The sequence below is a fragment of the Condylura cristata genome, unplaced genomic scaffold (genome assembly GCF_000260355.1).
Source record: "Condylura cristata isolate star-nosed mole 26May11 unplaced genomic scaffold, ConCri1.0 scaffold00015, whole genome shotgun sequence".
In the NCBI taxonomy this organism is placed as follows: domain Eukaryota; kingdom Metazoa; phylum Chordata; class Mammalia; order Eulipotyphla; family Talpidae; genus Condylura; species Condylura cristata.
This window is the reverse complement of record NW_004567116.1, coordinates 26,450,019-26,464,116: the sequence shown is the minus strand read 5'-3', so window position 1 is coordinate 26,464,116 and position 14,098 is coordinate 26,450,019. Positions and strand designations below refer to the sequence as shown.

The 14,098-nt window shown below is 49.1% G+C and overlaps 1 protein-coding gene across 1 annotated transcript in view; it reads right to left on the bottom strand.

Annotated features, from left to right (window-relative positions):
• The window catches only part of PTPN5 (protein tyrosine phosphatase, non-receptor type 5 (striatum-enriched)), a 48,974-nt gene that overhangs the window by 33,501 nt on the left and 1,375 nt on the right, over nt 1–14,098 (bottom strand). The window lies entirely within an intron of this gene.

Below are 14,098 nucleotides of genomic sequence, written 5' to 3'. Positions count from 1 at the left end.
ATTTTAGCCATTTAAAAGGCACAGTTCATTGGCATCGGTAGTCTTCGTGTTGTGTACCCACTGCCATTGTCTTGCCCCCAGCATCATCATTCCCAAGGAGCCCTGCACCCATGACGGAGCCAAAGCCCAGGCCCCTGGCTACCACCGATCTGCTCCCTACGGCTCTAGGCCTGCCAGTTCTGGCTCCTTCACACAATGGATCTTATAGTAGGTGGCCTATGGTGTCGGTTTCTTTCACTTACCGGAATGTTTTCAAGACTCACCCCGGTTGTAGCAGACATTGGTGCTTTACTCCTGTGGAGGGCGGGTCAGCACCTGATTGCCTGGTGAGGTTCCTTTTGTTGACCTATTCATCAGGGATGGATACCTGACCCAAGCCCAGGCAGAGGTGCCCTTAACCTTGGCCTTTACTGTCCTGCACCTGCCGGGACCCTCTGGACACTCCACTATGAACACAGAGGATCCTCCCAAAGCTCCATCAAACACCAGCACTCTCTAAATCTAGGCCTTTCTTAATACACTTCCTGTAGTTTGAAATGTTCTTTTCTCTTCCTGCCAAATCTTACTCATAATCTTGATGCAACCTCTTCCATGGAGCACTCCTTGATCTCCCAGGAAGAATTCAGCTCTTGGGCTCCAACATCCCCCTCCCCACCATCTGACTCCCACTTAACATTTCTCTCTGCCTCTTACTTTGTTCTGCTGTTACAGTGAGCTGCTTATAGACCTCACCTTGCCCAAGGGGGTCCTGGTCTAGGGAGTGTCCCTCACACTCCCTAGCCACTTCCACATCTCAGGTTTAGGGTCTAAGGCTGCCAATGCATATGTTAAAGGTCAAATGGAGGGCATGACAGGCTTTGGGGGTGTTGACTTTGGGGGCCTTGGAGGGCAGAATCTTGCCACGAGCTTCCCAACTTGGAGAAGGGCAGATCATGACTGGGAAGAGGCCCGTGATGCCATCCACATTTTCATCAGCACAGTCAGCACGTGGGACAGCAGACATGCTGGTTCGAGGGAGAACAGGCTGACTACATCATTGAGGCAGAGTGATGGTCCAGACCATGCACATGGAGAGGGCATTCTCCTCAGTGGAGGGAGCCAAAGGGAAGTGCGTGCGTGCGTGCACACACACACACACACACACACACACTTATCATTTATTTGCAGGTGTCTGCATGGGGAAAGGTACCCTCTGGGGTACCTAGTTTTCTCAGCAACAATCATACCGAAGATGTGAATGAAAGAGGTCCATTTTAGAACATCCAGATGAGGAAACTAAAGCACAGAGAGGTTAAGTGATTTGCCTCAGGTAACACAGTATGCAAACAGTTGTTTGCAGAAAAAGCCAATATCTTTTTGGGAATTAGAACTCTCTTCGCTGGAGGTCCTGCCTGTTTCTTGCCACAGAGAAGGCCCCAGACCAGAGGTCAGTTACATGAAACTCTTATTCCAAAGCCATCGAACATGTAGCTTTTCTGCTTAAGTTCCTCAGTGTCAGTTTCTGTTGCTGGCAATCAAATCACCCAGACTGATGCATGCAGCAAACTCTGGAACAGACAGGCTCAAGCCAGGCCTCATTCACTGCTATTTCCATCCTGCTGGGCTGCCCACCCTCCCTGCCCAGCTGTCCACTGTCCGGCCATCTGTCTCCATGTCTGAGCAGACTGCAAACCTGGAGCGTTCTGGATCCCAACACAGGGATCCACAGAGTGTTCTCTGCTTGGGGTGTGCTGATCAATGATGACTTCTGCATCCTGCTGTATTGGTAGGAGCTGGGGATGTGACATGGCAGTGACCCAAGGTCAGGGAGAGGGACTCTGCTGTATTGGTAGGAGCTGGGGGTGTGGCATGACAGTGATCCAAGGGCAGGGAGAGGGAAGGAGGCTGGAGGGGCCCATTGTGTGGAGGGACTTCAGCAACAGAGTTTTCCATCTCTCATGTGACTTAAGGACTGGACTATTCATTTACTCAACTAATATTTATGAAACTATTTATGGAACACCAACTATGGGCAGGCCATAGTGGGCTCTCATAGCACGGAGGGGAGCGCAGGTAAGCAAACGGCAGCATAACACAGGTGGTCCCTTTGGTGGGAGAAGTGCAGGCTTCCCTGGGGGTGCTGTGGGGTGCCGACCAGACCCACAATGAGGCAGAAGAGCCAGGGGGAGTACCAGGGAGGATTTCTATGAGAAGATGTGAAGAAGGTGTGGGGTCGGCTGCTATGGACTGGGAGAGCAGCAGGTGGGGTGTTCCAGGCAGATGCAAGGCACGTGAAGGGGCCTGGAGTTAAACGAAGGCATTCAAGGAACAGAAGGAAGTTCAGTCTGAGCAGAGAGGTGTGGAAAGGGAATATGGCATGGGTCAGGGCTTGGCCTTTTACCCAGACGCTCACTTGGGATTTCTTCATGTTTTCCTTCCCTTTCCTTCTTCCCGGAGAGGTTAGACAAATGTCATCCTTTCAAGGAGGAACATCCTATCATTACCTGTGTTTCTTAGATGAGAAAATAGGATTCAGAGACAGGAAGTGCCCTTCCCCATGTCCCACAGCTAGTCTGGCTGAGCATCACCCCTCCACCCCCACCCGGCCCACATTCCTAAACTCTCCTCTCCACTGGCTCTTAGCCGATGTTGAAGACAATGGTCTGAAAACAGGAAGCAAGTTCACGTAGTCAACAGACTGTAGCAGGTGCCATGTATATATGTTCTTTAAAAAATCTTCAACACAGTCCTAAGGGGCAGCACCCCCAGTTTATAGATGAGGAAAACAAGGTCCTAGGGTGCAGTGAGTCTGCTACACTCACACCCTGGGTTAGTGCAGGAGCCACAGGGACACACCAGTGCTTGTCCCTCTGCCTGGGGCCTGGGCTTTCTTCACCTGGAACAGAAGCCCAGGGAACTGCCCTTGGGAGACTGGTTTGGTGGGCGAGCACGGGTGACATGACAGCTGTATTCCATCATGGAGTGACCAGCACACACACTGGTCAAGGATGCAATGACCCTGGGCTCTTGCCTCAGGCCACCGGTGAGCTAGGGCTAGTCATGGGCTTTCATTTCAGTCTCAGCAGCCTCAGATGAAAAATCAAAGCGGTGAGTTTAATGACTTTCACGTGTCCTTCCTTAAGGACCAATTCCAGGGTGGTCAAGGTTAATGGGGGTAGATGGTGAAAGTGGGGGGCTGGGCAGCAGAGGGCTCTCCCAGCACCAGGGAAAGGTGGTCTTGGTCCACAGAGCTGGAGCAAAGACAGTCCAGCCTTCAAGACTGGATGGTGGCCCAGTTCAATGGACAGGTCTTCCCGTGTGGTGGATGGGTGCCCCCAAAAGAGATCACCTGAGGAGCAGGATTTCAGTGTTCAAAGGTCACCTGTTTGCTAAGACGGAAAGCGCATCATTCTCCTTTTCTCTGTTCCTCCCCCACCCCTGCAAGGTACACAGTTTAATTTACAAGGAGAAAATAGGCAATCACAATCATGAAGGTGTGATCACGCCTTGTTGTGTGTGTGTGGGGGGGTATCTGGTATTTCCGTTTAGTTAGAAACTGTCTCCTACCTATAATGCCTTGGAATGCATTCTCACTGGAGAGGCCTCTTTCTCTTTTCTGTTTGGAGAAGTCTTATTTGCCCTCTAAGACCCTGTTGGAATGTCACCTCAGCAGAAACCTCCCTGAATCCCTTAGGAAGCCCTGGCTACTTCCTCCTTGGTCCTCACGCCTCTGTTTAGCAATTATCGACTGAAGCTGCATCCTCACCCCACGCTGAGCAAACCAGTGGTTTTCTGTCACCACAGGCTCCTTATATTGAGGGCTTACTGTGTGCTGAATACTGTCCAAGAGCTTACATGCATTACATCATTCATCTCTCACTGTAACTCTATGAGCTAAACACAGTTATCATCTCCCTCCTACACATGTGGCGATTAGGACTCAGACGGGCTGAGTCACTTGTTCAAGGTCATATACAGTTGGGAAGTGGCGGAACTAGGTTTCAGTTTGCCTCCAACCCAGGCCCAGGCTTTATTTAAACCACTGGCTTTACAGTCTCAGGAGCGGACTTCCCTGTTTTCCCATGCTTAATACTCTGGCAGCAGGCATAAATTCAAAGTAAAAATAAATGAAAAGTAGGTTAGGGTTTGAGCATGTATAATGGCTCCTTAAAAACACCACAAAGCACAGGCTTTGGGCTTGGGCTGCCAGAGTGGTTTCCCCATGGACTGCCTGACCTGCTGAGCGCAGACTTAGTAACTATCAGCTGCTGACCTACTATGTGCCACGGGCTTTCCTGCACCTCATTTCACTGACTCTATGACATGAGCACAGGGGCTAACAGGCACTCAGAGCAGCTAGGAGCTGGCACGGGCGTGGGAGGGTGGTCACTCTGTTCCTACTCAGTTGGCCAGTGGAGAAGATAGGACAGAGCCCCAGATGGCTGAAGCTCTCACTGCCATGACAGTGGTCAGTTGGAAGCCAGGGCTAGCGGTCATCAGAGGTCCTCAGTCCTAGGTAGAATCCTTCGCCTAAGACAGGTGACCACCCTTGAGGGTGAACACCTCCAAGCACGCAGCCTCAACCCTCTGCATAAAGGCTGAAATTTGGGGGCCCTCCCTGGTGGTACAACGGGTTAGGACACAGCACGGCAAGCCAGCCGCAGCTGCGTCAGTGTAAGTTTGATTCCCAGCCCCGGAGCTGACCCACATGGCACGCCAGACCTCTTCTGACCCGCCCGCTGCTCCCCTCAGCTGTGCACTTCATCGACCTGCTGGTTCTGCTCCCTGTTCTGTCTCTGGTGAAGTTTCTTACCGCTCCTGAACCTCTGGCCTGTACCCCAGTTCTGTATGAATAAATAAATCTTAAAAAAACAAACAAACAAAAGCGGCTGAATTTGGAAGCAGAGACCTGGCTGAAATGCTGCACTCTGCTACCTTCCCCCCCTGAGGCCCTAGGCCAGCATCCTAACCTTTCTGAGGTTCCATGTATCCCTCTGGGGCAAAAAAGCAGCTGCCCCAGGGCTGTGATGAAGCTGAGGAAGTGCCTGAAGAACAGAAAGCACTAGGCCATGGGAGGTAGACAAGTGCCTCATTACTGCTGCTGACCTGGCTCAAAGCTTCACTTCCCTGATCCCTCTAAGTTAACCCAGCACTGAGAAGCTCCTGCTCTTTGTACCAGGCAGTGCCATTAACTACAAAGGTCTGTTTCTTAGTTCCTCGGGCTCTATGGGTTTTCCTGGAGCTAATGAGAACCGTGAGGGGAGCAGGTGGAGGATGAGCGGGGCCTTCTCTGCAGAACCGACTCCTCTCCCCTCTGGAGACCTCCAGGCTGTTTCCAGGTCCCGAGAGTCAGACCAGTGGCCTTGGAAAGGGTGGGCCAGAGAACTGGAAACATACCTTTGAAGGATTCCCCAAATCCTCTCTGCCAAGAAAACTGCAACTCCCAGTCATACCTCCACGTGCATCTCAGGCTGTGTCTCTCCCCTTTTCCCATTCCTGGACAACCTTCCTGTCCCTGCCCTCCGGCGCTGTCAAGTCCTCCTTGGCCTCCTGTCTCCTTTGGGACCCCCTCTCCCTATGGAGTCAAAGGCATACTGACCTCTCTCTGGCTGAATGCTTCCTCCAGCATCCTGATTTGGAACGTGGAACCTGGCCATGGACCACACCCTACTCTGGACAGCTCCCTTGCTGTCCTGCCCATAACCTTGGCTTCTGTGAGTGGTCCAGGCTGAGAAGAGCAAGAGACAAATCTCCATCTAGATCCTCCATGACAGGCAGCCCAGTGCAGAGGAGGGATGGATGGCAGGGCAATGTGTATCAGCTCCGTTTGGGCACCCAAGTTTGGAAGGGAAATACAGAGGAGAGACCAAGTGGGGAGAAGAGAAGCAGAAAGGAGAAGGGGAGGAGGGAAGGGCAGCTGTGTGAGACTCAGGATGAGGACAAGTGGACAGATCAGGTCCATGATCAGGCTGTCTTGGGAACTTAAAGACTTTTAGGGATTACCTCTGATTATGTGGCTCAACAGAATTCTTTTGAAAACCCTTGGAACTTACCTCCTCCAGGCAGCCTTCCCTGATTAACTCTGATCTCTTCCCAGAGTCCCCTTGACTCTCTGTGCTGGACTGCTCTGCACTTATAGATGACATTCCTCATGATGCCAGGTCTTTGGGGGAAGGCTTGAGGTCTCTGCCTCACTGGGAGTGAGCTTCACTCCACAGATAGCATCTGTAGTCAGAGATTACACTGTCATATTGGATCACCTTGCTTTTATCGGTTTCAGAGGATGGTTTGGGATGTATCTTACAGTTTTTCAAAACCCAGTTTGTCTCCAAGGTGACCTACTACAATCTTACATCCCTTTCCTATCAGACTTTGTGCTGGGCCTCTGGGAATACATGGATGGCGAAGGCCCTATTCCTGCCTTCAATCAGCTTGCAGCCTGTGAGCAGAGACAGAAATGTGCTGAATGCCAAGGGGGTCAGCTCACGGACTGCCCAGATGGGCACAGCATGGTGAGGTGAGGCCTGAGCATCTCAAGGACGAACTCAGCTGACAGGGAGGGCAGAGGTCTCTGCAGCGGCAGGGCCCAGAGAGGCTCAAGGCCCCGGAGTGCAGGGAGGAGGAGGGCACCTCAGGGTGGCTGGAGAGCGGGCCCAGGAGCTGACTCACATCTCCTGTAGGGGACTTTGTGCATCAAGCTAAGATATGCTGGCTTGAACTCTCAGACCACTGCTGCCTAGGGGCCAGAGATGGCCATTCTGGCTGCATTTAGAAGCCTGTGTGTGTTGGGGACCTGGAACACAACAGAACAATAGCTCTCCAAAAGGCCAATCCTATAGGACTCCACTTATTAAATCTTGTCTACAGTGCCAGTGACAGAAACAGAAATAGCAGCAACCTCTGAGTTGGGTACTGACTAGAAAGGAGAAAGAGGGAAGTTTCAAGGGTGATGGTAACAGTCACCTCTCAATCCTGGTGAAGGGCAGATGACATCATATAATGGTCAAAACTGACTGAATTGAACATTTTGGTACAAGTCCCTGTTTGTAAAACACACTTTGAAATGTGTGTGAGGGTTCTTGGTTATCACAATGGTTGAGGGGGTGCTAGTGGCAAACTGTGAGGACCTGGGGTTTGGGATGCTTCTGCAATAGAACTCTCCATCCAGAGGACACGAGGGTCACTATTGCAAAATACTACTGCAGGCTGCAGGCAGTTAAAAACAGGAAAAGTGTGGCTGCATTAGGGCTTGGGGAAGGCGGGGCTATGACACTGATGGGAAACCACACGCTGCAGGCAGCTTTGGCAAAGTGACCAGAAGGTGTACACATGACCTCCGCTGCTGCCGCTGGGCCTGAATTTGGTCCACTCCAGACTGCGGGCCCAAAGCTGCCCAGGCTCAAGAGGGACCCTGAGTTGCCCCTGTAAGATACCCAGAAGCGGTGGCCAAGAGGCAGCAGCTGGAGGGAACAGGAAACACCCGCCTGACCTCCCTGCCTCACCATGAGCACCATGGATGATGAATGATCATCCTCTGAAACGGGGTCTCCCTGAGGCAGGGCACCTGGGGAGACGGGAGACTGGAGCTCTGGATGCGGCCACTGCTGCTTCAGGAAACCATTTTCTGAAACCATTTGGCTCAAAGCAAAAACCGAGTCAACTGACATTGCAGTGCTTGCCTGACCCCTTCCTGCAGGACGCTTTTCTGAGATCCAGGCTGGGCAGATGCCTCTGGCGTTCTTACAGTCTCTGCTGTACACACCACAGCAGGTACTGCCTAGGTCTGAATTCTGGCTCTGCCACGTACTTGCTGCAGGCTCTTGATCTTCCTCACCAGGAAACAGCATAGAAAGACCTCTGTATGGACCTGTGCTGATGAGTGGATCAGAACGTCCTAAGTCAGCTTATTATCATGGTAGCATGTACCCATATGACCCCTGCTGCCTACAGACACAAGCCCCTTGTGGGCAGGCCCGGGCTTGGGCTGGTTTTCAGCACAGTACACACTTGCAGCATGAATGAATTCTACTGATGAAGGTCTCTCCCAAGAGTTTCCTTTTTCGGCCCACGCTACCTCTAAATCACAGTCATTCTTCAGAAACGGAGGCTGGATTCATTTCTATTCTGTTCCTCCAGGCCATGCAGCTTCTACACAAAATTCACTTAAAAAATTAATGGTTTCTTCCTGGGCCCTCCAGGCCTTAAACTTTGTTCAGTGGCCTTTTTCATGCTGAGTACACAAAAATCCCATAAAAAAGGTTACATGAATACAATTACCATATGAGCCAGCCATTACTACTTCTAGGTATATATCCCAACTAGTTGAAAGCAAGAGCTCAGACAGATACTTGTATATCATGTCCACAACAGCATTATTCACAATAATCAAAAGGTGGAAGTAACCCCGCTGTCCCTTGAAGGGTGAGTGGATAAGCAAAATGTGGCACCAACATATGTGGAATATTATTCAGCCTTAAAAAGGGCATTCTGACACATGTTATGACACATGCTATATCATGCTAAGGATAAACCTTGAGAACACTACATGCAGTGAAATAAGCCAGACACAAAAGGGAAAATACTTAGAATTGCTGAATTCATGAAGACAGTAAGTAGAGCAGAGGTGGCCAGAGGCTGGTGGGAAGAGGGGAGAGAGGAATGATTCAGTTCCGCAAGGTGGAAAGAGTTCTACGGATGATGGCTGTATAAGAGTGATTTAAATACAAAGTACTTAATGCTACTGAACTGTGCACTTAAAATAGTACATTTTATGAATTTCATCACCATTTAAAATAAAAAGCACTAACCAAACCCACAAAAATGCTGGAGGGGGTCTATCTGAAATCTGACAAAAGCTGGGTACTTGCTTCTCTGTCACATCCTTTGTGACTCTGGGTTAGAAAACACACATTTATGGAAGAAATAAAATGGGGCATGTATCATCCTGGTTATCTTATATTTGTTAATGTACAGCTGCATTATTTTTATAATGTAATTTTTTTTGAAAGCTGGATGACACCCTTAGGCAGATAATAAAATGTATAATCTCTGGGGGTATCTCCAGACACCCACATACCACTCACCCATGAAGCCCACAAATTCCTCCTGAGATGCTGCCAGAAGGCTGGGGCAGGGGAGAGCAGTTTGACACTTAGGGAAGACAAGCTGAAGTTAGGGACATCTCTCTAACGGCTTCAACTACTCTCCTCACCATGAAAAGGAAGGGTAGCTCAGCACTTCGGCCATCATACAAACCAGGAGATTGGCCATGGGTTACGAGTTCTCACCAAGATGCTTGTTCCCTTACAAACTGTGGCTCCCTGATCTAGCTCAAGGGATCTCTTCCAACCTAAGACCCTGCACTACAGGGATGGGGGCTTGAGAGAAGGTTTTGCTTACAGAAGGACACAGGGAAGAGAGTGGCTTTTGCTTCATGAGCTCTAACTCCAAGGAAAAAGCTTTCTTCCGTGTGAGAGTCTGGGAATTTCCAAGCGTTGTTAGTGGTGCCAACGTGCTCATTCCACATCTCACCAGACTCAGAGAAGATGGAAGGATGTGGCTGGGTGGGGTAAAATCTTATTTCCCATGATGCCGTAGTTTAAGATACGGAAGAGAGTTTTTGGTGATGACATTGCTTAAACGCTCAAAGAGCCTTCAGTTTTTTATTTTCTTAGGTTGGCCTGAGTTTGCAGTTTCTAGAGGTGAGAAAACATGCAGAAGCAGATGGAACGTGGACCAGGATGAGCCCCTGATGCTAACATGTCAACTGTCTCTCTCACAAAGTCCAGCGTCTTATGTGACTCCTTCTGTTGACCTATCCCACCCACCAAGTCATCTTAGCGCCACAGGGGACCACACCTCAGCGTGTGACAGTGGCCACTGTCCTCTAGGAAGATAATATTTACGGGCCTACCAATATCAGAGTCACAGAGTTGAGTGCTGCAGGGGCTCCAGATCCCACGCCCTACCCCCAGAGTTGGGAGAGGAAAAGCACCTTGCTACAGGTCACTTAATCAGAGAAAGCTCAGAACTGAACACTGGTACTTCCACCCAGACAGCTGTAAGAACACTAGCTCGTCTATATTTCCTGGTGAGTAGGTTAAAGTTTTGGTAAAGGGTGCCATATATTTTGAAAGATTTACACATCCCCTGTGTTCAACTTAATGCAAACAAAAGCTTTAAATGATTAAACCACCTTCTGGAGTTTATCCATCCCACTTGCAGATCCATTTAAACAATTAATTAGGTGCTTAAAGAATTTATACTTCTATAAATAACTTCTCCCTCCCTACTGCCCTCTCTGTTTTTTTGGAAATCCGTCAGTTTATGGAGAAGATGATCCCTTCTTGTCCTGCAAATAAAGGCCTTCATGCTAGCAATGAGCTTCTTTGAAATCTCAACCAGGGAAGTGGCTGAGGGCACAAGGGAACACCTGAGATGAAGCCGGAAGGCTGAGCATTTATGCTGGGAAGAGAATGAGGGAAGACCAGGCATGTTACCATTCTAATTGTCTAACAATCATTTCAGATATGTTTTACTGTTTAGTCTCAGTCAACAGTCGTGTTTATTATATCAAGCCATAGTAAATAAAACATGCAGATTTGACTCAAATATTCATATTTGAATGATAAAGCAGACATTCAAATCATCTGAGCTTTATCATTTCGCTCACCCTACAGCCTACTATGCCCTTACTAGGCCTTAATATCCTACTGCTAGATTCCTATAGGCCCAAGGTAGGAAGTTTTATGTATCACTGGTGGTTTTCTTGTCTTCTGCATTCATTTATTAAAAACTACTTAGTGAGCCACTGCAGAATGTCCGCCATGGCTTCCTAGACATGAAACACAAGCCTAGGATTCAGGCTCTCTTGGACTCAACAGGGGACACCTTATTCCTCAGGCTGGTGAGCATCTGCATGATCTGGCTATGCACCTCTCTCCTACCATTTTCCTGACCGTTCTTCCTCTTTGCCAATTGTTTACAGCCATACCTGCTGTTGCCTGAAAACACCAGCTTACCCCAGGGCCTTAGCACTTGTGGTCTCTCCTAAATTGCTTTCCCCCCAGTTCTCCTCACTTCATTCAAGTCTTAATTCCAATGCCACATCTTCAAAGAAAATTCTTTTAAAGGCAAAGCTTTTCCTCTACTCTTCCCTACAGATACCTCTCACCTTGCTTTATTTTTCTCCAGAAAATGGCTCACCCCCTGAAATATTATATCTTTGCTTATATTTTCTTTCCCGCATCCCCTGGTGGAGCTTGGGTAAGTCCAGGGTGTATCCCACACCTAGAACTACCCTGTATGCTAGTAGATACTTATATGTAATTGGAGAGTGAGTGGATGATGGGTGAATGGGTGGACGGATGGATGGACGGACTGACTCTAACAGTTTGGGGTGCTTTGTGAACAGTTTTGCAGGAGTCACCATCATGGTTCCCTGCCAGATCCATGACTCCCACTCCTAAATCTCTGCTTGCCCTCCTGTTGGGTTCTTTCTGTGAATGGCATCTTTGGCCACTCAAGCACACAATCTTGCCATTCTTTCTCACTCCTCCCTCCTCTAGTGCCCACATCCAAGCAGCTGCCAATTCTGGTGACACTTTGCCCTCCTGCATCAACTCCTTGCACTCTTCATTCTTATATCTGCCCCCTGTCCAGGCCTCTGTATCTCTCACTGAGACCATTGTCACTGTTTCCGTCTGCGGTGCTCTGCCATCAGGCTCCAATCTTTTCTCCACGGGGCAGCCAAAGCAAGTTTCCTAATGACCAGGCTTGATCATGTCTCTCTCCTACCCCAACACTAAAGTCCAATCCCTTGGCTTGGCACTCAGTGCCCCTGGGCACTGCCCACGCCATCCTATGCAACACCCTTCTCATCACCATTCCTTTATTCTCTTCCTGCTTTGGAATGAGCTGCTTTCTATTTGCTATACGAATCCTAGACGTTCCCACTACCTGTTCTCTGCTCATGCTGTTTCCACTACTTGAAATATTCCCCCCTTTCTTCTGTGATACAAATCATGCAGCCCCAGATCAACTGTGACCTAGCTTCTCCTAGAAGCCATTTCTAATCTTCCAGAAGAGTAAGGATCTTCTCAAGGAGTTGTCTGTCTTGCTTTGGGGACAGATCTTGGGAAACGACCAGCAATAGGAGGCAGAAGAGTTCAGACTCTTAACTGAGAGGACTCAGAGGCAAGCTGTCTGGTTCTGAGACTTTTAGGGTACACATCCTCAGGTAAGTTCAGCTGTGAGTCTGAACTTCCCCATCTGTGAAATGAGAATGACAGCCCTCTTGATACCATGGGTGTGTTATGAGGCTTAAATCTCAGTGACAAAGTGTAGGAAAAACTTTGACACTATAAAAATTATTAAATTCATTCCTGCTTAGGTGCAAAGTAGTGGATAAACAAAAGTGCCACTTCTCCCAGGGAGGTTTCTTGGATATCTTAGGCTGGCTGAGCCTTAAATCCAGCAACAGGTACATGGGGGAAGGGATATTTTGAGGTGGGGCCTCTGAAACTAAAATTCCTAGTCCTTGGGCAATTTGAAAGATGATATATTCATAAAGCTGGGGCCCTAATCGTATTAATAACTACTGATTCCTGAGCATTTTTGTGCCCCAGGCAGTGTGCTAAATATCCTACATAAATGATCTCATCTCATCTTGTTCCTTTACAGAATAACAGAAGATAAAGCAGGCCCACAGTTATATAAATAAATACAACCCCCCCCCAACAGTTCAGACCTGAAAGATATTCTGAAAATGTCCAAGCCAGTGATCTTATTTCCAAGACCCAGAGCATTTACTGAAACTGTTGTGCTGGTGAGGCAGAAACTAGGCATGGAACCCAGATCTTCAGACTCTCAGGGTGGGGCACTGCTTTGTAAAAACCGAGCAGACACCACTCATTATGAAGTCTGGAGCCCAGTGCCAGTTATGCCAACAACAATGTGAAATGAATGGTGGCCCTGGGGTCATGGCATTTGGTCACCTCGGGCCCCTCCACGCCAAGTTGCTCATCCTACTCCAGATGAAGCTCTTAAGAGTCTCAGTCTCCTAGAGATTGAACACTGCCCACCTCCTCCCCCACCCTGGCAACTATCTCATGCAAGCAGTCTCCTCAAAGGTGACTGACTCCATCCACTACGATCCAGCTCGTGCTCCTTTGACGTACCTCTCAGGTCCTCTTGCTGCTCCAGGCATCAGGCTCAGCTCTGGGGACACCCAGCTGCCCTTGAGGCAGCCTTGCCCTGAGCCACCACCCAAGCTTTGTGTTGTCTGTAACTCAAGACTGCCCAGCAGCTTTGTCAGTGACACCAAGAGGCCACTCTCATCAGACATCAAGGAGGAAAAGGTGGCTGGAAATGAAGGAGTGGGGACTTCCACAAAGGGTTGAAGAAAGGAGCCGGGTTGACTAGAAGGCCTAGACACACAAGGGGGGGTGGTGGAGGGGGGTGACTAGGAGGGCAAGCAGTTGGGTCCAAGAGGGTGACAATGAATGCCATGTCTCCTGGTCTAAAGGAAGACACAGGCTAGTGACTCTGGGGACGACCACATGAACACCCTGAAATCTGTTCTGGGCTGCTTCAGTCTCCCCAACTAAATCTCAAACCCAGAGTGCCTGCATAAGAGGGCTCTCTTTTGAAACCAAAGAAAGATAAATTGAAGGCTAACCTCTTTCTTTCCTTTTTCTTACAATAGGATGTGAGCAAATGACTGGCACCTGCTGCTTTTAGGGCGGGGGTGGAGTGGGATGGGAGGGCATGGCTGGAAGCACAGTGACTTTCCTGGTACACTCAGGTGAATTTTTGGGTTCTGGGGCTTCAGAGGGGGATAGGAGCAAGTTATATGTGTGGGGAAATGAGTTTGGACGCCTGGGCCCTAATTCTAATGCAGGCTTTGCCACTAACTCTCTGGTGACCTAGGTCAAGCCATCTCATCGGGCCTCAGTTTCTTCATCTGTGAAATGAGTGGGTTAAACGAGTCCCCAAGGTTTACCTGGTCCTGACACTCTAAGCCACATGATTTTTGGTAAGATAAGCTCCTCAGAGATCTGACCAGGGCACTCTGGAGATTTTGCTGGTGCTTGGGCCTCAGCTGAAAAAAAAAAAAAAA